Source organism: Ursus americanus, chromosome 31 (genome assembly GCF_024610735.1).
Source record: "Ursus americanus isolate L20-20 chromosome 31, mUrsAme1.1.p, whole genome shotgun sequence".
NCBI lineage: Eukaryota > Metazoa > Chordata > Mammalia > Carnivora > Ursidae > Ursus > Ursus americanus.
In genome coordinates, this window is record NC_142157.1 from 17,452,575 (window position 1) to 17,476,838 (window position 24,264).

General features: G+C 40.3%; 1 protein-coding gene across 2 annotated transcripts in view; it reads left to right on the top strand.

Annotated features, from left to right (window-relative positions):
• Nucleotides 1–19,002, top strand: part of LOC148107391 (uncharacterized) — a 108,663-nt gene extending 89,661 nt beyond the window's left edge. The window contains exons 3-4 of one of the 2 annotated variants that reach the window (XM_087857628.1): nucleotides 2,196–2,278; nucleotides 17,899–19,002. The gene's annotated coding sequence lies outside the window, so the exon portion shown is untranslated. Of the gene's footprint in view, nucleotides 1–2,195; nucleotides 2,279–4,936; nucleotides 7,337–17,898 lie in introns of those variants that run through there. The other variant, XM_087857627.1, reaches the window with a different exon arrangement.
• The last annotated feature ends 5,262 nt before the right edge of the window (nucleotides 19,003–24,264 follow it).

A 24,264-nucleotide genomic window follows, 5' to 3' on the forward strand; every position in this document is an offset into this window, starting at 1 on the left:
CTGATACTTCTCTGCCTACCCTCGACCATCACTGTTCCCAGAAATTATGTCCCCCAAGAACTGGCTGAGATTTTGTTCTTAACCAGATATACCAGTAGCAATCAGAATACCACCATGATTCTATTGTTATTCTCTGAATTCAGTCCAACTGAATTGGACTACCTTTGATACTAGCATAGCACAAGGTTAGATCAATCCTGCCCGTCAGGGATCAATCCTATGTCTGGGGTGGTTTTTCATATATCATTTTGCCCATTGTGGATTAGCCTGCTGCTGATACGCCAGCATGCATGGAGTTTGTGCCTTCCCAAGACTCTTGAGCTGAGTGTACCCCTGGTCTATCTGGCCCTGAGCATTCCTCTTTAAAAAATATGTGGGAAGGAAACAAGACATTCCTTTAAAGGCTGGTCAAATATTTGGCAGGAGTTTATCTCATTTTCAACTCTTTATCTTATTTTATTTTAACTTGTCTTTAGTCAGAATATATAATAGCCTTTAAATTATTTTAGATGGAATAGTAACTTTAAAAATCTGGTTTGTACATTTCAAGTATCTTCAGTTTTCCGCAACTGTCATTGAAAACCCTTTCAAAAAATTTTGTTGTTGTGGTTGGTAAGTGTGACTCTTCAGCCATTTGCACTGTACAGCCAAGCTTAATAGACAGGCTGAAATTCTAGGCTTTGAGCCTCTCAGGTGGCTCACAGAGACTCCGGGATCACGCCCTGAGCCGAAGGCAGACGCTTAACGACTGCGCCACCCAGGCGCCCCTGAAGATAACCTTTTGGAGAACTCAAATGAAAATTGTTTCTTCAGTAGGTTACAAGAAAACATGGCTCCAGTGACTGGAAAGAGAATCCATAACAGTAGTCAAGAAGGACTTTTAACAGAGTAAAAGGAAAATATAACAAAACGAGACAAAGCAAACCAGAATAAATCAGCCAACTTCTGATATACATTTGCATCTACTTCTAGACTCTGTTAATCCGCCATTGTTCTATCTATCCCAGTGCTAGCAGTACGCTCTTTATTGCAACTCTGTAATGTATCAATATCTGATAGGACAAGACTGTCTTCATTATTCTTCAATATGCATTTATGATAAAAAGTCTTTCTCAGCAAAATACAATAAAAGGGAACCTCTCTATTCTGATAAAGGATGTCTAGCAGAATCCTGCTGCAAACATGACGTTTAATGGAAAATTTTCAAAGAATGCCCTTTAAAGTTAGGAATAAGACAAGGAGGCAAGCTATCACTGCTTCTATTCAATATTGTTGTAGAGGTCCTACCCAGTAAGACAAAAAGAGAACTAAATGATAAAAGGATTTGAAAAGAAAAAAACAAAACTGGCATCAGATGACATGATTGAAACCATAGGCATTTGGAGAGAATCTACAAATTTACTACTAGAACTAATATGAGTGCTCACCACCCTCCCTGAGTACAAGATCAAAATATCAAAATATCAAAACCAGTTAGATTCCTGTACATTCAGGAAGCATAACTTTTCAAAGGCTTCCATTTACAATAGCAACATAAACTATACGTTGCTCTTAAGAGTTTGAGGGGGCCAGACAATACACCCTTACCTCTCCCTCACCTGATTTAATTGGAAACAATTAAAAGATGGACAAAGTCACAAAGAGGGACATCAAAACACAGGCAGAGACTTAAAGAGAGCGAGGGATTGAGTCCTGGTAATATCTAGAAAAAGAGATTTCAAGTAAAGGGGATAGAGAATGCCAAGATTCCTAGGTAGGAGCATGTGTGGTGAGATGGAGTAATAGTACGGAGGTTGGTGCAGCAGGAGCAAGGGATGGGGGGTGGGGAGGCAGCCAAGTGGTTGAGGTCAGGAAGGTCAACTGAGGTGTGGAAGGCAGCCAGAGACTCAATGGATCAATCAATCGATAGATCATTTAGGGTCTTGTAAGCTTGGTGAGAGGAAGGTGACAGGAGGGGAGCCATTACATAAGAGTTTTTTAAAATTTATTCATTTGAAAGAAAGAGAGAGCATGAGCGGTGGGGTAGAGGGCTGGGGGGGGGGGGAGCAGACTCCCTGCTGAGCAGGGAGCCCGATGTGGGACTCAATCCCAGGACTCTGGGATCATGACCTGAACCAAAGGCAGACGCTTGATCGACTGAGCCACTCAGGCGATTTTTGAGGAAGAGTGTCATGACCACACTTTTGTCCTAACAGGCTTCTTCTGACTGCTGGGGAATGAACTGTAAGAGGAAGAGGGGAAGCAGAGAGCCTGGTGAGGAGCTGTTGGTGTAGTCCTGGTAAGAGATGGCCATACCTATATTTGGATGATAGACGTGGAGATACGAGAAATTGTTGTATCAAACATTAGCCAATGATTCATGCAAATAATTAATTTAAATTGGCATGAGTTCTAAGAAAGAAAAAAGTTAAAATGCTCAAAACGAACATATTATGAAAAAAAAATTGCCATAATCTGGCAAAGAATGAACGGCTTAATACATAAAGAACTCATTTCATCCAATAGGAAAACACAAAATCCACAAGAGTTAGAGTGTCTGTTCTGCTTGCCTTTGTGAGCTGATTAATAGCCATTCACATACCTCAAAACAGATCCTAGACAAATATGTTGACTAATAAAATTCCAGTGACATTCAGAGAGGAAAGAGAAACTTTTCAAAGTAGATTGAATTTATTCACTCGACCAGAAAGGGCTGCCCTTCATTTCTGAAAGTCCTAAGAAGTCCAAGTACTTAAGAGTTAAACAACATAAGTAACATATTTTAGTTTAATCTAGAGGATATAAATAGAATTTTCCATCTAGTTCTTATTGTTGTCATTTAAAAATGTCCCCAATGGAATATTTTATATGTGAAGAATCTAGAAAATGGAAAGGAAGGGGGCACACCAGTTTTGCTGGGCCCAACTAGCAGCACTGGGACAGACAGATACAACACCATCAGTGGAAAGGCGCTGCAGAAGGAGACGTGAATAAAAAAAGAGGAGTGACAGCCGTCACAAGATAGCTACCCAGCCATGGGGATAAAGTCTTGGGAAACACCCCAGGGACTTTGAGAAATCTTTTTGGGACATATTGCTGGAAGGTGACATTGCTACCTTACTAAATTTCCCACTCAAAGAATTATTTTGGAAATTAGAGTAAAACACCAGTGAAGATAAAGGTCCTATTTAGAGGGGCTTGAGCTTGCAATCAAACAAAGCAAATGCTTGTTCACCTCTCCAGACAGTTCAAGGGCATAACTCACACTGATAGCATCTATACCTGCCTGGTTACAAAAGGCCTTTTTCACACTTAAAAAGGACGCATGAGGCACGTGCCATGCAGAATCCATTTATGAGTCCAGGGCAAGTGGAGAGCCATAATTAAATCCTTCTCAGCCTCTGGCTCATCCACTTACTAGCTGTGTGAGCACCACAGCAGCCTAACCCCTTTGTTTTCAGCTTTTGGTTGTCAACATTACATTTTAAAATAAATACATCATGCTTAGGGTACTGTTTTTGAAAAGTCTTTATTATAATAAAATTAGCTATTGAGAAAAAGAGGTGGCAGCTTGCAGAGTTGCCCTGAAAAAGCCAGCAAACACTATCTTTATGAATATATACCTTATAAATAACATATATGTATGTTCTATAGAAATATATATATGTTATCAGGAGAGATGGAATCAAACAACTTGAGCATCAAGAACCCATCCCTTAAATATCCCTGCAAATCTGCTCTCATGGTCTTGAAGGGAGAAAAATTAACGTGAACATTGGTATTTATTTCCTATTGTTTCATTTAAATGAGTGTCGTTTCTGATAACGGCCTGCCACCCGAAAGAATCGAGGGAAGAATCAAGTTGCCTTTGAAAACAGGAGCACAATGCTGGTGATGAGGAGGGGACCTGAGCTAAGGTAGGGCCTCGAAGTTCCCCTGGTGTTTTTGCCAAGACATCCTTCCTACGAAGATGCCAGATTTGGACCACTGCCCCGTGCAGAGTGCTCTATTTCCCCGGCCCATTGCGAGCAACAGAAACTGACCCTGGATGATTTTTGAAACATGTAGAGATGATACTGGAAAGCCCGTATGATCACTGGGGATGCTGGAGATCTAACTGTGCAGCTCCCCTTCTGTGCCCTCAGGGTCCCCCGGGCAACACCGCCAGGCCCAAGCTGCTCTCCCAACTGCTGGATGGGCCGCCCTGCCATTATACTGTCAGTACTTGATTCCTGTCGGGGTGTCACCGTTGGTCAAGTGCAGACCACACACCCACCTCCACCTCGAAGGAGACTGAGAAGAGGATGGGGACTTCTCAGAAATGTTTTCCCTACCACAGTCATAAATAAGATAGGGAATTCCTCATAGGGAAGGGTTCCAATGCTGGGCTGTAAAAACCAAAACCAAAACCAAAACACAAAAATAACCAAACAAATGTCCACAGCTTGCCAGGTTTAAGATTCAGGATGCAGTACATTGCTGGCAAATTCGGAACACGGCCACCCTTCCCATCCGATTGTTCAAACTCCATGGCTGCTGGTAAAGAAAACCCCCAATCGGCAGTTAGAAACGTCACGCCTTTTCCTTAATTCTGCACTGGTGTTCACTAAGCTGTCGTACCTTCTTGCCAACAAGTGACACTTCGAGAGCTGTTTTTGGCCACTTCCTTTTATGAATGACTTTGTGGATACAGGTCCGTGCACAGCCATGCCCTCTTGTTGGCTGTTGTTGCAACGTGTGAAGGGAAAACTGCCACACCCCCTGCGGATCAGGCTCTGAACAAGCTGCGCTCAGGTCTTAGTGGGCGGTTGTGGGAACCTTGGACATGGGGTTAAGGGAGAGTGAACATGGGGTCCACACGCTTGAAACGACACTGTGTGTGCAAATAAGAAACAAATTAAAAGGCCAAACTAAAAGACCAAAGGTATTTTCTTCTATCTTCACATTTTGTAAACAGGCATCCGGACGTTTCCATTATTTGCAAGAGAAGGACCTCCTGACCCCAGATAAACCAACCCATTTATGGTACAGAAAATAAGGACACTCTAAATAAATCTGGATTGTTCCAGACCACATCTGTGCATCTCACGAAGATTACAATGGGAGAAGAAAAGGAAAATACAGCAAAGAAAAAGTATGACTCTGGAGAAAGATAAACTGTTGGAGTGATCTGACGTTGGATACCATGTACAATATCTTGCCAAGTATATCTGTCATAGCGGGTTTTGTGGGTTTCTTTGTTTTTGTTTTCCCAATGAAAGTGGGTATCTGGCAACCGTCCCGTGATTTGTGGGATGCGAGTAGAGCACTGCGTCTACCCTGAGTGGTCAACCGACTCTCCTAAAGTTTCACTTGGTAGTCCCTTTTTAACAAAATCTAAGTCCCAGAAAGGCCTCCCAGGCCCTTTACATGTTTTCCTTTGCTGTTGCTCACAGCTGACTCATGTCAGTGGTCACTTAAAGTCTATTTTCCTTGTTGTTTACCCAAGTGTTGGAGATGTGTCTTGCAGATGGCAGATTGTTTTAATGTTGGCTTATAACAGTCATGTCAATCAGTTTGCACTTCAGATATGCTGAGTGCCAACTGAGCTAGGGAAGGGTTAACTTTCGGGGTGAGAAGTCTTTAGGATATTTTAGGGAAAAAAAATTATATTGGCCTTAAAAAAAAAAAAAAAACCAAAACCCTGTGCTCTCAAAAAGAGGAAGTGTTTTTTCAGAACCCAGCAGTAGAGAGATAAAACTAGAATAATTCAGTTGAGCTTCTTAGGTCTGGGGTTCCTCAACAGACGTGATAACAGAATGTAAATATTGATATCCAGCTGTCAGCCTATTGGCCTTCCTCACAGAGGTTAGGAGAACTTGGCCTCTCTTGCTGAGAGCTGGCTAAAGGCAGCCAGGAAATTCAGAAGAGAATATATTTATCGGGTTTTTCCCTTCTAAGTTTAAGACTTAAAAAAACAACAACAAAAATACACGCAAAAACACACACAGAGGAAATACAGGGCTTCCTTCCCAGCGGGTCTCGTTAGCTCCGCTGCTATCTTTCCCTTTGGTCACTGTTCCACGGACGAAGCAGTTGGCTCTTTCTGAGCGCTTTTCTAAGAGGTTAAATTCGACTTTGGTGGGGAGTACCTGAACTGACTTAGCTGTAAGGCACAGAGCTTAACCTTAAGAGCTGCAAGCTCACCACTGGCCTCCTTGCCTCCCCCCACCCCAGCTCCCCCTGCTTTTGCTTCCGGCCCACTGAGGTCTGCCTTCCCCTTTACAGCCTGAGTGAACCTTCTGAGGTACCAGTCCCATCGTGGTGGCCTGTACTTAAAGCTCTGACTGGGCCCATGCTTAGTGGAATCTTTTCATTTGGTTTATACTCTGACAGTATACAAATGAAGAAAATAGGGGGTGAAGGTAAGTACTGTGATGGAACAAAACAGGAAAGGGGGAGAAAATGACTGATACTCCTTTATATAGGCTCAGGGAAAGCCTCGCTGAGAAGGCGACATTTTTGCTGGGATCTGAATTGAAAAGAAGCAGCCAGCCATTTGAAGATTTGAGAGAAGTTAAGTCTAGAAAGAAGAAATAGCAAAAAGCTCTACAAGAGCTATTTGGAGAACACTGGAGCCAGGGGGAGAGGAAGGACTGAGGTCCAACAGGCATTGGTGGCGTGGGGCACTTGGAGCCATGAAGTCTATGGTAAGGACTGTAGACCTTGTGTCTTCGGTGATGGTAGAATTTTAAACAAGGGAGTTATGTAACTTGGTGTTCTGTTTTAAAAAATCTCCTTGGCGGCCGCATAGAGAATCAGTTATGTGTGTGGGGGTGGAAGGAGTGGAAGCAATGATCTCAGTGACCAGATTGTCACAGCAGTCCAGGAAAAAAGGTGCTGCTGGCTTAGGCTTAGGTGGTATTAGTGCAACTGGGACAATGGATGGATTTGGGATGTGGTTTGAAGGTAGAGTTGACAGACCTTGCTGATGAATTAGTTGCTGGAAGTGAGAGAGAGGACTGCCCCAGTATGGATGGGTTTTCAGGTTTGAGCAACTGGGGAAATTGCAGTGTCATCTACTAAGGCCAGGAAGACTAGGGATAAGCAGATCGGTGGATGGGGGACACAAAATCTCTGATTTAACCATGGCAGTTTTGAGATGCCAGTCAGAAACCAAAGTGGATGTGTTAGGTAAGCAGTTAGACGTGCCATCCTAGAGCTTACGTCAGGAGCTCCAGGTCACATTGGGACTATAGTGTAAGCTTAAAAAGTAAAATGAGAAAGTGCTGAAAAAAAACTAAGATGACATTTTATAATCTTGGGCTATTATAAAAATATTATTTCAAATCATAAATTAAAAGACTAGCAGATTTGACTATATGACTTTTTTTATTGAGGTATAATTGGCTTGTAACATTATATTGCTTTCAGATGTGCAACATAATGATTTGATATTTGTATATATGGCAAAATGATCATGACAGTAAGTGTAGTAAACATTCATCACCATACATAGTTACAAAATATTTTTATCTTGTGATGAGAACTTTAAAGATCTACTCTCTTAGCAATTTTCAAATTGTAGTGCAGTATTATTAACCATAGTCACCAAGCTGTATATTACACCCCAACGGCTTAACTTATTTTATAACTGGAAATTTGTGTCTTTTGACTTACTTTACCCATTTGGCTCTCCCTTTGCTCCCACTCTGGCAATCACCAATTTGTTCTATCTTTGAGCTTGGTTTTCTGTTGTTTGTATTTTTAACTCCACATATAAGTGAGATAACATGGTATTTGTCTTTCTCTGACTTATTTCACTTAGCATAATGCCCGCAGGGTCCATCCATGTTGTTGCAAATGGCAAGATTTCATTCTTATTTATGGCTGAGTAGTATTCCTCTGTGTGTGTGTGTGTGTGTGTGTGTGTGTGTGTGTGTGTGTATCACATTTTCTTTACCCGTTTATCTATTGTTGGACAGTTAGGCTGTTTCCATATCTTAGCTATTATAAATAGTGCTGCAATGAATATGGGGGTACAGATATCTTTTTGAGTTAGTGTTCCCTTTTTCCTTGTCTAAATACTCAGAAGTAGAATTGCTAGATCATAGGGTAATTCTAGTTTCAATTTTTTGAGGAAACTTCATGCTGTTTTCCATAGTGGCTGCACCAATGCACATTCCCATCAACAGTGCACAAGGGTTCCCCTTTCTCCTCATCCTCACGAACACTTGTTATTTCATGTCTTTTGAATAATAGCTATTCTGTCTACAGTCATACCACCCTGAACGCACCCGATCTTGTCTGAATAATAGCTATTCTAACAAGTGCAATGGGATATCTTAATTGTGGTTTTGATTTGCATTTTCCTGATGATGAGTGATGCTAAGCATCTCTGTCTGTTGGTCATCTGTATATCTCTTTGGAAAAATGTCTATTCAGAATCTCTGCCCATTTTTTAATCATATTTTTTTTGGTATGGAGTTGAATGAGTTCCTTATATATTTTGGATATGAACCCCTTATCAGTTACATGATTTGCAAATATTTTCTCCCATTCAGCAAGTTTTCTTTTTATAATGGTTTCCTTTGCTGTGCAGAAGCTTTTTAGTATGATATATTCCCATTTCTTAATTTTTGTTTTAGTTGCCTTTGTTTTTGGTATCAGGTCCAAAAAAATTATCACCAAGACCAATGTCTAGAAGCTTACCACCTATTTTTCTTCTGTGAGTTTAATGGTTTCAGGTCTTATGTCCAAGTCTTTCTTCCATTTTGAGTTAATTTTTGTGTATGGTGTTATGATAGTGGTCCGGTTTCATCCTTTTTCACGTGGCTGTCCAGTTTTCCCAACACTGGTTTTTAAAGAGACTGTCTTTTCCCCATTGTATAATCTTGGCTCCTTTGGTGTAAATTAGTTGACCCTATATGTATGGGTTTGTTTTGGGTTCTCTATTTTGTTCCATTGATTTATGTGTCTGTTTTTATGGCACTACCATACTGTTTTGATTACTATAGCTTTGTAATAGAGTTTGAAATTAGAGAACATGATGTTCTCCAACTTTGTTCTTTTTTTCTCAAGATTACTTTGGCTATTTGGGGTCTTGCAGTTTCATACAAATTTTAGGATTGTTCGTTCTAGTTCTGTGCCATTGGAAAAATGCCATTGGAATTTTGATAGGGATTGTATTGAATCTATACATTGCTTTGGGTAATATGGGCATACTATATTAAATCTTCCAAGCCATGAAAATGAAATATCCTTCTATTGACTTGTGTCTTTGATTTCTTTCATTATTGTCACAGTTTTCAGTGTGCAGGTCTTTCACTTCCTTGGTTAAATATAGTCTTAGGCATTTAATTCTTTTTGATGTGATTGCAAATGGGACTGTTTTCTTAATTTTTCTTTCTTATTATTATATAGATTAGTATATAGAAATGCAACCTATTTTCGAACTGAATTTGTTTATTAGCTCTTAATGGTTTTTCTGGTGGAGTCTTTTGGGTTTTCTATATATAATGTGTCACTTGCAAATAATAACAGTTTTACTTCTCACTTACCAATTTGGATGACTCTTATTTCTTTATGTTGCCTAATTGCTCTGGTTAGGACTTCCAATACTCCATTGAATACAGGTGGCAAGAGTGGGCATTCTTGTCTTGTTCCTGATCCTAAAGAAAAAGCTTTTAGCTTTTCACTATTGAGTATGATTTTAGCTGTGAGTTTGTCATGTATGGCCTTTATTATGTCGAGGTATGTTCCCTCTATACCCACTTTGTTGAGAGTTTTATCATAAATGGAGGGTGAATTTTGTCAAGCACTGTTTCTGCATCTGTTGGGACAATTGTATGATTTTTTTAATCAATCATTTTGTTACTATAGTGTCTCATGTTGATTGATTTGCAAATGTTGAACCATCTTTGCTTTCCTGGAATAAATCCCACTTGACCATGGTGTATGATACTTTAAATGTATGGTTGAATTCTGTTTGTTAATTTTTTTGAGGATTTTTGCATCTATGTTCATCAAGGATATTGGTCTATAATTTTCTTTTCTTGTGGTGTCATTCTTTGATTTTGGTATGAGGGTAATGCTGGCCTCATAAAATGAGTTTGGAAGTGTTCCCTCCTCTTCTGTTTTTTGGAAGACTCTGAAAGTAATTGATATTAATTCTTCCTTGAATGTTAGAATTCACAGTGAAGCTGTCTGGTCCTGGACTTTTGTTTGTTGGAAGGTTTTTGATTACTGATTCAATCCCCTTGGTAGTAATTGGTCTGTTCAGATTTTCTATTTCTTCATGATTTAGTCTTGGTCAGTTATGTTTCTAGGAGTTTCTCCATTTCTACTATGTTGTCCAATTTGTTAGCATATAATTATTCATAGTAGTCTCCATTGATCCTTTTGTATTTCTATGGTATAAGTTGTAATGTTTCCTCTTTTATTTCTGATTTTATTTATTTGACTCCTCTCTTTTTTTCTTGGTGAGTCTAGCTAAAAGTTCATCAATTTTGTTTATCTTTTCAAAGAACCAGCTCTTAGGCATGTTACTAAGTAGAAAAAGCCAATCTGAAAAGGCTATATACTATATGATTCCAACTCTATGACATTCTAAAAAAGTCAAAACCATGGAGACAATGAAAATATCAGTGGTTGCCAGGTTGGGGAAAAGGAGGGATGAAGGATCTTTAGAGCAGTCAAACTACTCTTTATGCTACTCGAACAGAGGACACGTAATTATTCACTGTCAAAACCCATAGAATCTACTGTTAACACCAAGATTGAACCATAATGTAAATTATGGACTTTGGGTGATAATGATGTGTCCATGAAGGTTCATAACTGTAACAAATGTGCAGTTTGGTGGGGGATGTTGGTATTGGGGGATGCTGAGTATGTGGGGGGGGGGTGGCAGGTGCTATATGGGAACTCTCTGTGCTTTCTGTTCAATGTTACTGTGAATCTAAAACTGCTCTAAAAAATAAAGGCTATTTAATTAAAAAAAATAACAAAGAACCAGCTCTTAGATTATTGATCTTTTCTATTGTCTTTAGTCTCTATTTCATATTTCTTTTCTTATCTTTGCTATTTTTTTCCTTCTACTAACTTTGGGTTTTATTTGTTCTTTTTCTAGTTGCTTGAGGTATAAAGTTAGGGTGTTTGGGGGCACCTGGGTGGCTCAGTCTTTAAGTGTCTGCCTTCGGCTCAGGTCATGATTCCAGGGTCCTGGGATTGAGCCCTGCATCGGGCTCCCTGCTCAGCAGGAAGCCTGCTTCTCCCTTTCCCACCCCCAATGCTTGTGTTCCCTCTCTTGCTGTGTCTCTCTCTGTCAAATAAATAAAATCTTTTTTAAAAAAAGTTAGGGTGTTTATTTGAGATTTTTCTTGTTTTTTGATTTATCACTGCAAACTTTTCCTCTTAGAACTGCTTTTGCTGCATCTCCAAATTTGTGGTATGTTGTATTTTCATTTTCATTTGTCTCAAGGTATATTTTTTATTTCTCTTTTGATTTCTCTTTGACCTATTGGTTGTATAGTAGCGTGTTGTTTAATCGCCACATATTTGTGAATTTTCTAATTTTTTTCATTTCTAGTGTCGTACCACTGTGGTCAGAAAAGATGCCTGATATGATTTCAGTCTTCTTAAATTTATTTAGACTTGTGTTATGGCCTAACATATAATCTGTCCTGTAGAATATCCCATGTACACTTGAGAAGAATGTGCATTTTGTTGCTTTTGAATGGAGTCTTTTGTATATATCTGTTAAGTCCATCTTGTCTAACATGCCATTTAAGGTTGAGGTTTCTTTATTAATTTTCTGTCTGAATGCCCCATGCATTGATGTAAGTGGGGGTGTACCTTGCTTTAAAGTCCCCTACTATTATTGTATAGCTGTCTATTTCTCCCTTTAGGTGTGCTAAAATTTGCTTTATAGAATTAGCTGCTCCTAGGTTGGGTGCATAAATATTTACAAATGTTAGATCTTCTCATTGGATTGACCCTTTTGTTATTATGTCATCCCCTCTTTGTCTCTTATTATAGTCTTTGATTTAAAAAATTATTTTTGTGTGATGTAAGTGTAGACATGCCAGCTTTCTTTTGGTTCCATTTGCATGGAATATTTTTTCCCATTCCTTCACTTTCAATCTGTGTGTGTCCTTACATTTGAAGTGAGTCTCTTGTAGGCAGCATATAATGGGTCTTGTTTTTTAATTCATTCAGCCACTATACATCTTTTGATTAGAGAATTTAGTTCGTTTACATTTAAAGTAATTATTGATAGGTATATGCTTATTGTCATTTTGTTCAATTGTTTTCTGGTTGTTTTGTAGCTCCTCTCTGTTCTTTTTTTCTTCTCTTGTTCTCTTCCTCTGTGGTTTGATGACTTTCTTCAGTGGTATGTCTATATTCCTTTATCTTTGTCTATCTACTTGTTGCTTTGTGGTTACCATGAGGCTTACATATAACAACTTATAACAGTCTATTTTAAGTTGCTAACAACTTAAGTTTGAACACATTCTAAAGCTTTACATTTTTACTGTTCCCTCACCATGTTTTATGTTTTTGATGTCACATTTTACATTTTTTAGCCATGTGTATCCCTTGAATTATCATAGTTTTGGATATTTTTACTACTTTTGTCTTTTAATCTTCATACTAGCTTTATAAATGATTAATCCACCAGCTTTACAACATTAGATTATTCTGAATTTTACTATCTATTTACCTTTATCAGTGAGGTTTATATTTTCATATGTTTTTCCGTTACTAATTAGTGCCCTTTCTTTTCATCTTGCAGAAATCCCTTTAATATTTATTGTAAGGCCAGTCTGGTGGTGACAAACTCTATTAGCTTTTGCTTGTCTGGAAAACTCTCTATCTGTTCTTCTGTTATGAATGACAACTTTGCCAGATAGAGTATTCTTAGTTGGAAGTTGTTTTTTTGTTTTAGTACTTTGAATACATTGTGCCACTTTCTTCTGGCCTGCAAAGTTTCTGCTGAAAAATCCACTGATGATCTTATGGGGGTTCCCTTGTATATTCTTTTTCTTTTCCTACTTTTAAGATTCTCTCCTTGTCTTTAAATTTTAACACTTTAATTATAATGTGTCTTGGTGTCGGTCTCTTTGGGTTCATCTTATTTGGTACTTTCTAGCTTCTTGGATCTGGATGTCTATTTCCTTTCCCAACTTAGGGAAGTTTTCAGCCATTATTTCTTCAAATTAACTTTTTTGCACACACCTCCCCCCCTTCCCTTCTAGGAACCCTGTAATGCAAATGTTGATGTGTTTGATGTCCCATAAGTCCCTTAAGCTAGTCACTTTTTTTTTCATTCTTTTTTCTTTTTGCTGCTCTAGTTGGGTGAGTTCCACTGCCCTGTCTTTGAGTTATCTGTTCCTTTCTTCTGTGCCCTCTAGTCTGATACTGAACCCATCTAGTGTATTTTTTGGTGCAGTTATTATATTCTTCAGTCTGTCATTTCTATTTGATATTTATATTTTCTATCCCTTTGTTGAAATTCTCACTTTATCCACTCTTCTGAGTTTGGTGAGCATTTTTATGACCATTATTCTGAACTCTTTATCAGGTAAATTATTTATCTTTATTTCATTAAGGACTTTTCCTGAAGTTTTATCTTATTCTTTCATTTGGAACATATTCCTTTGTCTCTTCATTTTCCTTAATTCTATGTGTTGGTTTATATGCATTAGATAAAATAGCCAACTCTCCCAGTCTTGAAAGAGTGGCCTCATATAGGAGATGAACCTTATCATTCAACCCTGCTCTAGTTCTTGGTTGTGTCTTAAAACTTTGTGATCATCCAAACAGCCAATTTTATTTTTAGTGGCTTCCAGTAAGAAGTTGAGGGTGTGCCAAGACCTGTCAGTGTCACAAAGGGTATGATTTCAGTCAACACCTAGATTCAACCTTATTAGAAGCCAGACCCTCAGGCAGCAGCCTTTAAAGTATGCAAATATATATATATATTCCTGTGGGGCTTCAAGCATAAGTCCTGCTGGCCACCAGAGTCACATGATCTAGAGGTGTCCCCAGGGAAGTAATCACAAAAATTGAGGTGTCAGATGGGTGTATAAGCTCCTTTCTGGGCAATACTGGTGACCTGGAGTGAAACAGAGGGAGAGCACAAAGGTGGAATTCACCAGCCACCATCCCCAGAATGAACCTTTTTAGGCCTCTAGATGTGTGCCAAACTAGAAATCTGCCTCTCAGGCTAAAGCTCCAGTATAAGCAAATAGGCCTCTTTCACAGAAAGACTGGGGGTGTGTTTTAGTCAGCTATCTGTGACTCTCTTTCTGATTGTTATAATCCTATGAGACCTAGGAACACAAGTCCTCCTGGTCACCAGAGCTAGGTCACCAGGTTATCAAGGGACAGCCCCTGGGCAGCAGGCAGCAGCTGCAAAAACTTGAGCACTAGACATATATACATGCTCCCCTCCAGGAGATACTGGTACTCTGGAGCATTGCAGAGGGGGAGCAGGAAGAGAGCACCTGCCCTCTGAGGTCTCTGGAAAGGGTTACAGTCAACCCTTAGATGTGTGTTTAATTAGAAGCCTGCTCCTCAGGCCACAGCTATAAGGATAAGTTGATAACCCTCTTTCATGGAAACACTGGGCTCCCCAGACTCTTGCCTCTTTCTGTGCCCTGGGGGTGTTAGCCATTTAGAACTCTTTCTCCATTGGTTACACTTCTTTGGGACCCACAAATGTTGACCCCACTGGCCATCAGAGCTGGGTGATCTAGAGGGGTATCCCAGTAGTAGCCGCAAAAAAATAATGGCACCAGAAGAGAGTACAAGTTTCTTTCCAGAAGACACCTGTGAGCTGAACTGAAACAGAGGGAGAGCACAAATATGGCATCTGCAGGCTGGAGCAAAGCAGAAGGAAAATGCAAAGATGGTGCCTGCCAGCCTCCATCCCCTGTGAGTACCCCAGCAGGTCCCACATGTATGTTCATGTAGATCCCTGTCCCTCAGGCCAATGCTTTAGGATAAGCAAATAAGCCTCTTTCATGTGAACTCTGGGTGCATCTCACTTGGCTGCCTCTCTGCTAGTCCTTGGGGTAGGTTAAGTCTGAGTACACAAGCCTTTAAGAGGGGTTTCTCAGTTCATTATAGCCTTATGGGTTTTGTGGGCATGAGCCCCATTTTTTTCAGAGCTAGAGAGTTTAGGGGCTCATTTCTCAGGTGTAGGTCTTAAAAGTTGGGGGTTTTGATGTGGGGTTCAAACTCTTCACTCTTCAGGGAGAAGCTCTGGGTTTTGAGTTCCTTCCTGATTATGGGTTGCCATGCCAGGGGTGGGGTTTATGGCAAGATTGTATCTCAGCCTCTTCTACCCATTTCTATGTGGGTTTTTTTCTAATTTGCCTGATGTATAGGATTCCCTCAGCTAGTTTTTAGGGTTTTTTTTTTTGAGGAAACTGTTCCATATGTGGCTGTAGATTCGGTGTGTCCATAGCAGGAGCGATTTCAGGATCTTACATTGCCATCTTAAACTGGAATCAAAAAGATTTGTCCTTGAATTTATAAGAGGGGTAAGCTGGAGGAAGGAATCAAAGACATCCTTTAAGGTTTCAGGCCTAAAAACTAAGAAAAGAATGGTGCTAATCAGAGAAATAACAAAAAATGAGGGGGTGGGAAACCATGTTGACTAGGGAAAGGATGAGCTTGGTTTTAAACAGGTTGAATTTCAGGTGACAACATTTATCTGAATGGCATATCGCTCTCAACCAGGTGGAAATGTGAGTCTGAAGCCTAGAGGTGTCGGAGCCAAGGACATAGATTTGGGACTCATCCATACAACAGTTATCAAAGCAGATGAAACTGCGAAGGGGACCACAGAGAGGAGCCTGATCAGAACAAGGCTGATTCTTGAGCATTATTCACATTTCCAGGTCTGAAGGAGGAAACTAAATCATAAAAGAAGAGAGAAATATTCAAAAAAAGTAGAAGGAGAAACAGGCAAAGGGAGCATCACATAGGAGATGACAGTTTCAGGGTGAGGGTAAACAACAAAGACAAATGCTTCAGAAGGCCATAAAAACGAGCTCTGAGAGAAGTTGACATGTAGCTAAAAGAAGCAGAATGCCAAGGTCAAAAAGAACTCTTAGAGGTCACATAGATCAAGCCCTCATTTTATAGATGAGGCCTTTGGGTCTCAAAGAAGTTGGTTATATTAAAATAGTCCAAGATAACACAGATCCTGCAGTGTACCAGTGGAATTTTATCTCTGCCTGCTGGTTGAGTGTTCTTTCAGCTGAGCCGAATCCTGCCATCCTGCCAATTTTCTGATTGTGTCATATAATGTAATCTATAATCCACCATATTTAAGCTTGTAAAGTTGGGGGGGTCCATATTAAAAAAAAAAACTAGATGAGAAAGTCTGTGTAACCTATTGGTGTCCATAAAAAATGGTTCATGATATTCTTTTTTTTTTTTTTTTTTAAGATTTTAAAAATTCATTTGAGAGAGAGAAAAAAACAAGCAGGGGCAGAGGCAGAGGGAGAGAATTTCAAGCAGAATCCCCGCTGATTGCGGAGCCGGATGCAGGGCTCAATCTCACCACCCTGAGATCATGACCTGAGTTGAAATCAAGAGTTGGCCACTTAACCAACTGAGCCACCCAGCACCCCGATTCCTGTTATTCTTATGTAATGTTCAGGATGATGCTGGTGAATGACGAATTAGAGAAGTCTAGCAATAAGATAAACATAAACATAAAATACATTTTATTTTGTAAATACTAATTTATTCTCATTATAAACTGGCAAACAATTTAATAAAACAAAGAAAAGACAGAAACCTACCTATAAGAGAATAAATATCACTGATAATTCCCCCACCCACTGACAGTTACCTTTAACATTTTGGTAATTTTTCTCATGTTGTGTCTATTGGTTTATAAAGCTGAGGTTATACACAAGAGATGGTTTTCTTTCTGGTCTTTTTTTCCTGTTAATGTTATATTACAAACATTTGTTGTGGTTTACACTTTTAAATGCCTACCTTATATCCACTCTTCCCTTCTGTGTTACTAACAGAACTGAGAGTTTGCTTAAGGAGCAATGTTCCCAGATAAAATATTCACCTGCCTGGAGCTGTTGGCAGCTGGGGTTGGTGATGTGACTGTTTTAGGCAGTGACACATAAGGAGAAGTTGCTGCTGCTAGTGGTGGTGGTGGGGGAGCTTCTGAGAAAGCTTTAAAAAGGAACAGACTCAGCAGACATGCTACTTTTGTCCTTTTGTCCTTTCCCTCTTCTTCCTGCCCAGTATGCATACCTGATATGTTGAGGGTGACAGGTGCAGCAGCTGCCTTGGACCATGAGGATGAAAGCCACACATAATGGATGGTGGAGCTGAAGGGTGGAAAGACCCTGAGTCCTTGGTTATCTCATTAAGCATCCATATCAGCCCCGGACCGCATTTCTCTAGACTTAATGTATAAAGTAAAGACTGTAAGCCACAGTAGTGTCAGGTTCTGTTATGTCCAGACAAAAACAATATTGATAGATGTATTTGGTGAATACATTTTAAATGCTCCCCCTTTGCATCATAAAATGCTGTTGTGCACTTGATTTTAAATTTGTGCCTCATCTTCTTTCAAAAACCATCTGAAGTAGTTTATTATAAATGACACAAATAGTATAGAACCGTTCAGACCATGGTAACAGGATAAGATCAAAGTAAGGTGAGAGAAAGATAGTCATTCTAGAAAACCAAGGTGAATGAGAGCTACTGATATTAAATTTAAAATTTACCTCTGAGTTTCTGGCATCAAACTCAGGTTATCTAATGACTGAAAGCATCCCAGTGTATCAACCTCTTCCTAGCAGAGTCCTAAAAAATGTATCAAGTAAATCTAATAAAAGGATATCAGAAGCTATGAATATCTTTTTTTAAATATTTTATTTATTTATTCGACAGAGATAGAGACGGCCAGCGAGAGAGGGAACACAAGCAGGGGGAGTGGGAGAGGAAGAAGCAGGCTCCCAGCAGAGGAGCCTGATGTGGGTCTCGATCCCATAACGCCAGGATCACGCCCTGAGCCGAAGGCAGACGCTTAGCCGCTGTGCCACCCAGGTACCCCGAAGCTATGAATATCTTTAAAAGCAGTCTTTAAAAGATGCAGTGATATTATCATGTATTATCTAATACCAAATCCCAGAAAAGGGCAAAATTCAAAATATTAAACTATAATCCAGTCTGGTCCCTTTCCAAAAAATATAATCTCAAATTGTCTGTGGCTATCTTCTGGGGTTTTCTGTTTGTTTGTTTGTTTGTTTGTATGTTTTGAGGATTTGGGGAGTTTTGTTTTTGTTTTTGCCAGAACAGTTGAGAGGAACTATATAAAATGGAAGAGAATTTAAAGGACATGAAGTTCCCCACTTGCTCTTCGTGGTCTATGTTTTCTCTTAGATAAAGCCAGATCAAAAAGAGAGGTCTCAAATTGGAACACCTTGTCTTGAGCTCCCACAACTGCCTTCACCATGTTTGGCTTTGTTCACTTGGCATATACTCTCATATTGAATCAGTGAATACATTTATTGTCCAGATATGACGAGGACATTAGCCATTGTAGCCCACAGCAAGTCTCAGTATTCACATATGAAAAATCAGGCAAAACATTTTTTTTAATACCCAAGTGTCAGGAAAATATTTTTATGTACTTGTTTGTGTTCCTGAGGAAATGGTGTACTTTCTTCTTTTGGACAATATAGATATATAGCCAATCGTATTTCCTTTTTCTTTGGTTTTCAGGAAATTTAGAAGCAAATTTGCATCCCAGGCTTATTTTTAAGATTTTATTTATTTATTCGACAGAGATAGAGACAGCCAGCGAGAGAGGGAACACAAGCAGGGGGAGTGGGAGAGGAAGAAGCAGGCTCATAGCGGAGGAGCCTGATGCGGGGCTCGATCCCAGAACGCCGGGATCACGCCCTGAGCCGAAAGCAAACGCTCAACCGCTGTGCCACCCAGGTGCCCCAACCAGCCTTATTTTTATGTCCATCATGTCTGTGTACTATTTACTTTAACACTCAATTTTATTTGTAATTTAAATAAATTATATAATTTAACTTATATATAAAAGATATTAAATATGTAATTAAATATTTATACATATTAAGATATGTATACATATGTGTATATATATATATACATACATATCTGTATATATATAAGATATGTATATATATATAAATTTTATCTCCCCCATTTATATTTTCCCTGGATATAATATGTGTTGTTTTGTGTTGTTTCCCAAGTACTCATTTAAAGACCATTCAAGGTGGAGTAGAGGTGTAGGTGGGGAATTGTTCAAAAATATTCAAAAAGATTGACTCTTTAAAATAATTTTTTTAAAATTGAAGTTTAGCTGACGACAATGTTATATTAGTTTCAGATGTATGACATAGTGACCCAACAAGTCTATATATTCTGTGCTCACCACAAATGTAGCCACCATCTGTCACCATACAACACTATTACAATACTGCTGACTCTATTTCCTATGCTGTACCTTCTATCCTTGTGATTTATCTAATCCATAGCTACAAGCCTGAATATGGATTTTTAGAATTTCTATTTCATTTGCATATATGGTTTCAAATCCTTGGTAGAATAAGAGGGAATAGAAATAATTAAATATAGACAGTCAAAACTTGTCCAAGTCTGTGGTTTTCTGGTTATCTAGTAACAAAGGGTTAGAACTAGAGAACCAAGGTGTGACTGGTTAGCATATACCTCTCACATATTGATAATGAAGCTTTGGGCCAGGTTTAGATAGCTGTCACTTTGTGACCAGTGTCATTTGCAAATACCAGATAACTGAAATGATGACTAGTGCTATAAATAGCCAGCTGTGCCTGATGCAGTTCTGAATAGTCTTAATGTGTCATTCATCTGCTCCTTCCAGCAGCCCCCCTGGGAGGTCAGTATTATTATTACCATGGCTGTTACAGATGAGGAACCTGGGTGTGGGGAGTCCCCATGGTTACCTGGAAGGATAGCCATGGGTTATTTAGAGACCACCTAGATAAAGCGCAAGAAAAGTTTTGAAAGTTTGTATACTTTTAACTTTTCCCTATTTCCTCCACCCCCACACCCTGGCAACCACTTTTTTCCTTTCTGTTTCTATGAATTTTGCTTTTTCTTTAGATTCCATATATAAGTGATACCATGCAGTATTTGTCCTTATCTGACTTATTTCATTTAGCATAATGCCATCAAGGTCCATCCATGTTGTCACAAATGACAAGATTTTTTTCTTTTTCATGGCTGGATAATGGATAATATTCCAGTGTGTGTGTGTGTGTGTGTGTGTGTGTGTGTGTGTGTTTGTGTGTGTGTGTAATGTTTATTCATCTATTAACCAGGCACTGAGGTTGTTTCCGTATCTTGGCTAGTGTGAATACTGCTGCAATAAACATGGGAATGCAGGTATTTCTTTGAGATAATGATTTCATCTCCTTTGGATATATACCCAGAAGTGGGACTGCTGGGTCATATGACAGTTCTATTTTTAATTTTTTGAGGAACCTCCATACTTTTTTCCATAGTGGCTGCCCCAGCTTGGGAAGCATCTTTGACTCTGCCCAGATGCTCATTGGTATTGGTTGAAAACCCTAAATTCTGCACCCTAAGCACAAGAGAGATCATCTTGGTCTGGAAGAACTTTGGGGACAAGAGGTAACAGTCATCCACTTCCACTATAACAGCTCCTTTTCCTATTGCTTATGCAATGTTCGGCTTTGAGTGGGGCTGTGGCCTGACCAACCCTGTTGATTTAATTCTGAAACCCACCCTTAAAATCAGTGCAAACCATGAGTGCCTGGGTGGCTCAGTTGCTTGGGTGTCTGACTGTTGATCTCAGCTTAGGTCCTGATCTCAGGGTCGTGGGTTCAAGCCCTGCATTGGGAGCCTACTTAAAAAAAAAAAAAAAATCAGTGCAAGCCAGAGAAGTCACAGAGGCTCTGATCTCATCAACCCTCAGCTCCCTGGTATGTGACACCCAAACCACATCTACACAGAAAGCTCCCAAGCTCTCCTGAGTAAGCTTTAAATTTAGGGTCTTTGGAAAAATCATATCATCTATGATCTGTGAGATGCCATTTTGTGAAATTTCTGCACGTACACAGTTGCCTCTTTCACTGCTGCACACGCCTGACAGCTCCTGAAAACACTGTCCAGAGTCACCCAGGCAGACAAGCGATGCAGAAAACCTGCAAAGTGTGGGCACAGATTCAAAAAATAAGAGCGGGCCTCTTAGAGTTGAGCCAGGAGCTGTAACTTCAAACAGAATTATCTTAATTAGCCAGCGTGGAAAAACAACGATGATGTTTGCATTTCACGCGCAGCAAGGCTCTCACCAGCAGCCTGTGTTTTCAGTCCCCAGACCGTCTTTTAGGGATAAGTAGGGTCCCTGGAGCTTGCAGACCTCTAGTTAGTAGGTTCTAGCTGTAGCTCCTGCCCTCTGCCTCGTTCTTCCCCGTTCCCAGGCCCCAGGGTGTAATTGAGTGAATCTCCCTTTTAGCAAGGAAGGTGAGTCCCTTCACTTTTCCAATAAGGAAATAAGTATCCATGGACATATGACCTGGTTGGACAGGAAATAATGCCATTTCTCCAATTCTTTTGTGGCCAAGTTCTGTGTTTTAAAATAAATATTTATGGTTGTCATTGTGTTCATGAATAGGCAACTGTTAATCAGAGGAGCCCCCCACCCCCACCCTGCCAAGCCAACAGTGGAAAGAGTAGTGGGCAAGGTTATTTTCCAGGGTCTGGACGTTCTCTTGCCACCACTCTCAAAGCTATATCATAAGACAGAACTTTAAACATTTCCTTGGCTTTCACTCAAATGCATTCATTAGGCATTGCTGTCTTGAGAGAGCTTCAGAGAACATATTGAAGTCCAAGCCACACAGGGAATAGGGGAAGAAGAAGGGGCCACCCAGGGCAAACACAGTGCTGGGGTGGGGAGGGGGGTCTGTGTCCTCTTCTGGTAAGCTGGCCATTGGGAGATATGCAGGTCCTCCATGTTCAAGGATGCTGGCTGGGATTGGGCAGAGAAGGAGGGGTTGGAAAGGGAGTTCATAGGCTTCCCCTGAGGGCTTGGCTGCTTCCTCAAGGATACACAGGGACCTGTAATGGTAGGGCACCAGGGGTCAGGGAAGAAAATGATGACATCATGAAATCTCCATTTTGAACACTTGAAGCAGGCCTTTGTCCCAATTATAGAGCAAGAAAAATAGCATGGCCAACATCATAGAGTGTACCCAGAAGTGCTTCCAGATTGGGCATGTCCCACACATGGGGAAATGCCACCAGCTCAACAGATACCTCATCCTACTCCTTGTATGTGTACTGCGGGGAGTTGGGAGGGGAGCTGAGGCACTTCCAAGCATGGCACCCCAGTTTGCTATTCCCTTTCTGCTCCTAAGACCAGCTCTGGAGGTTAATGGGATATGGGAATGGGTATAAGGTAAGACCCTATCTCAGGTTGCCTATCTCAGGGATGTCGGAGGTTGTGTATTCCAGTAGCGGACACTGAGCCTGAATTGGGGGTGCAAGATATTTATTAGGGGTTAACATCTGTGGAGGGGAAGGAGAGGAAAAAGAATTGGGCAGAAGGAGAAGTCCAAAAAATGCAAGCTGAAAAAGCCTCCACCACACACAGGAGAGCTCTGGACAGGGACTTGCCCATCACAGATGTCCTGTGTCAGGCCGCTACCCCTTGCCAGGACCAGAATCCTTACCACTCTCTGAAACATTAATATCATGCTGGAGCAAAGCTACTCTGAAGTCACCTGTGTCATCTTGTTTGATGTTGCTTTCATAAATTGCTCAGTGACAAGAGATTTTCATCCATGTTCCATCCTGAGATGGACACATTCTGGGCAGCCTCCCTTGTGATCAACACACAAAGACAAAGACTTGCCTCCATCATAGAAGACCCCAGTCAGCAATGAACTTCAAAGCCTTTATATATGGGATGAGGGAAAGTGTTTGCTAGCCATAGAGGAATATTGGCTTTTTGTAAACTTTTAAAATCAGATATTCAAACAAGCACAAGTATTTGAAAGCTTGCTACAATATAGTAATCAAGGGTTCATTCAGTTTGTCACCTACAGGTTAGTACCTGCTACTTTCATTGCTCTTTATCCTGCTTTGTGCAGTGGTTTTGTCTTGTGAGCTACATAAGATGAGACTTTGGTAGCCTTTAGTGACAGATATTTGGAGAAAACACAGGTGTTGCTGGAATTTGTGATGGCAATTTCCTTTCTGTTGGTCGTCTGACGAGCCCATGTTTATCATGTTGCAAAGAGAGTTTGTCTTGCTAACAAAAGCCATATTTTGAGGGAGACATGCGCTTGTGATGAGACTTGTTTGAAAATCTCAGAGTCATTTTAGAACTTAGAGGAAAACACTCAGTAAGGGCTAAACAGGCACAGTCCCATGGAAATATAATGTGAGTCACATACGTAATTTTAAATTTTTTATTAGTCCCATTTTAAAAAGTAAAATGTATCTAATATATCACAGTTTCAACATGTGGTCAATATACAATTACTAGTGAAACATTTTTACATTCTTTTCCTCCAGGTATTTGAAATCCAGCACGTAGTTTACAGTTACATCTCAATTCAGGCTAGCCACATTGGAAGTGCTCAATAGCCAAAAATGTAACTACCATACTGGGCAGCACAGATTTAAATAGTACTTTCCGTGAATTAATTTTGCAAGCCAAGAAAGGGACTGCCTTCTGCCATCCACCTGCTCCACTCCTCCTTCACTTCTCCAACAGATAGTCGCAGCTTCACTCCGCTGGAGACCCATGATTGGGGGGAGGGAAAAAGTGGGAAGGACCGTCCTTACTAAGCTGGATGGCTTTGAGCTCTGAGACTTCAGGGTTTGGCCAGGTGAACAATCTAAGCTGACTTTCTTTCATGGTGATGCTTTCCTTTGCTCTTGGGTAGGTCCCTTGGAACAGCTCTAACGTCCTCACCTGGTGTCTGTTCACTTTTCTGGCAGCCCTATTGTCTAGGACTCAGCTCTCTCCTGCAGCACCCCATCATCTGGTCCACCGGGGAGCCTACAGCATGACTGGCCCCAACAACCTCTAGGAGTGCAGATCTGTCCAAACCCAACAGCCTCATCCTGGCTCTGCCATTAAAGTGACAAGCCAGTCAGCCTTTCTCTTTCTCTACCCCACAGCTGAGTGAGACTTCAGTCCACTTTAGGCAAAGGTGTGACACAATTTCCTCTGTCTCACAAATGCAGGAGATAGGGGCGCCT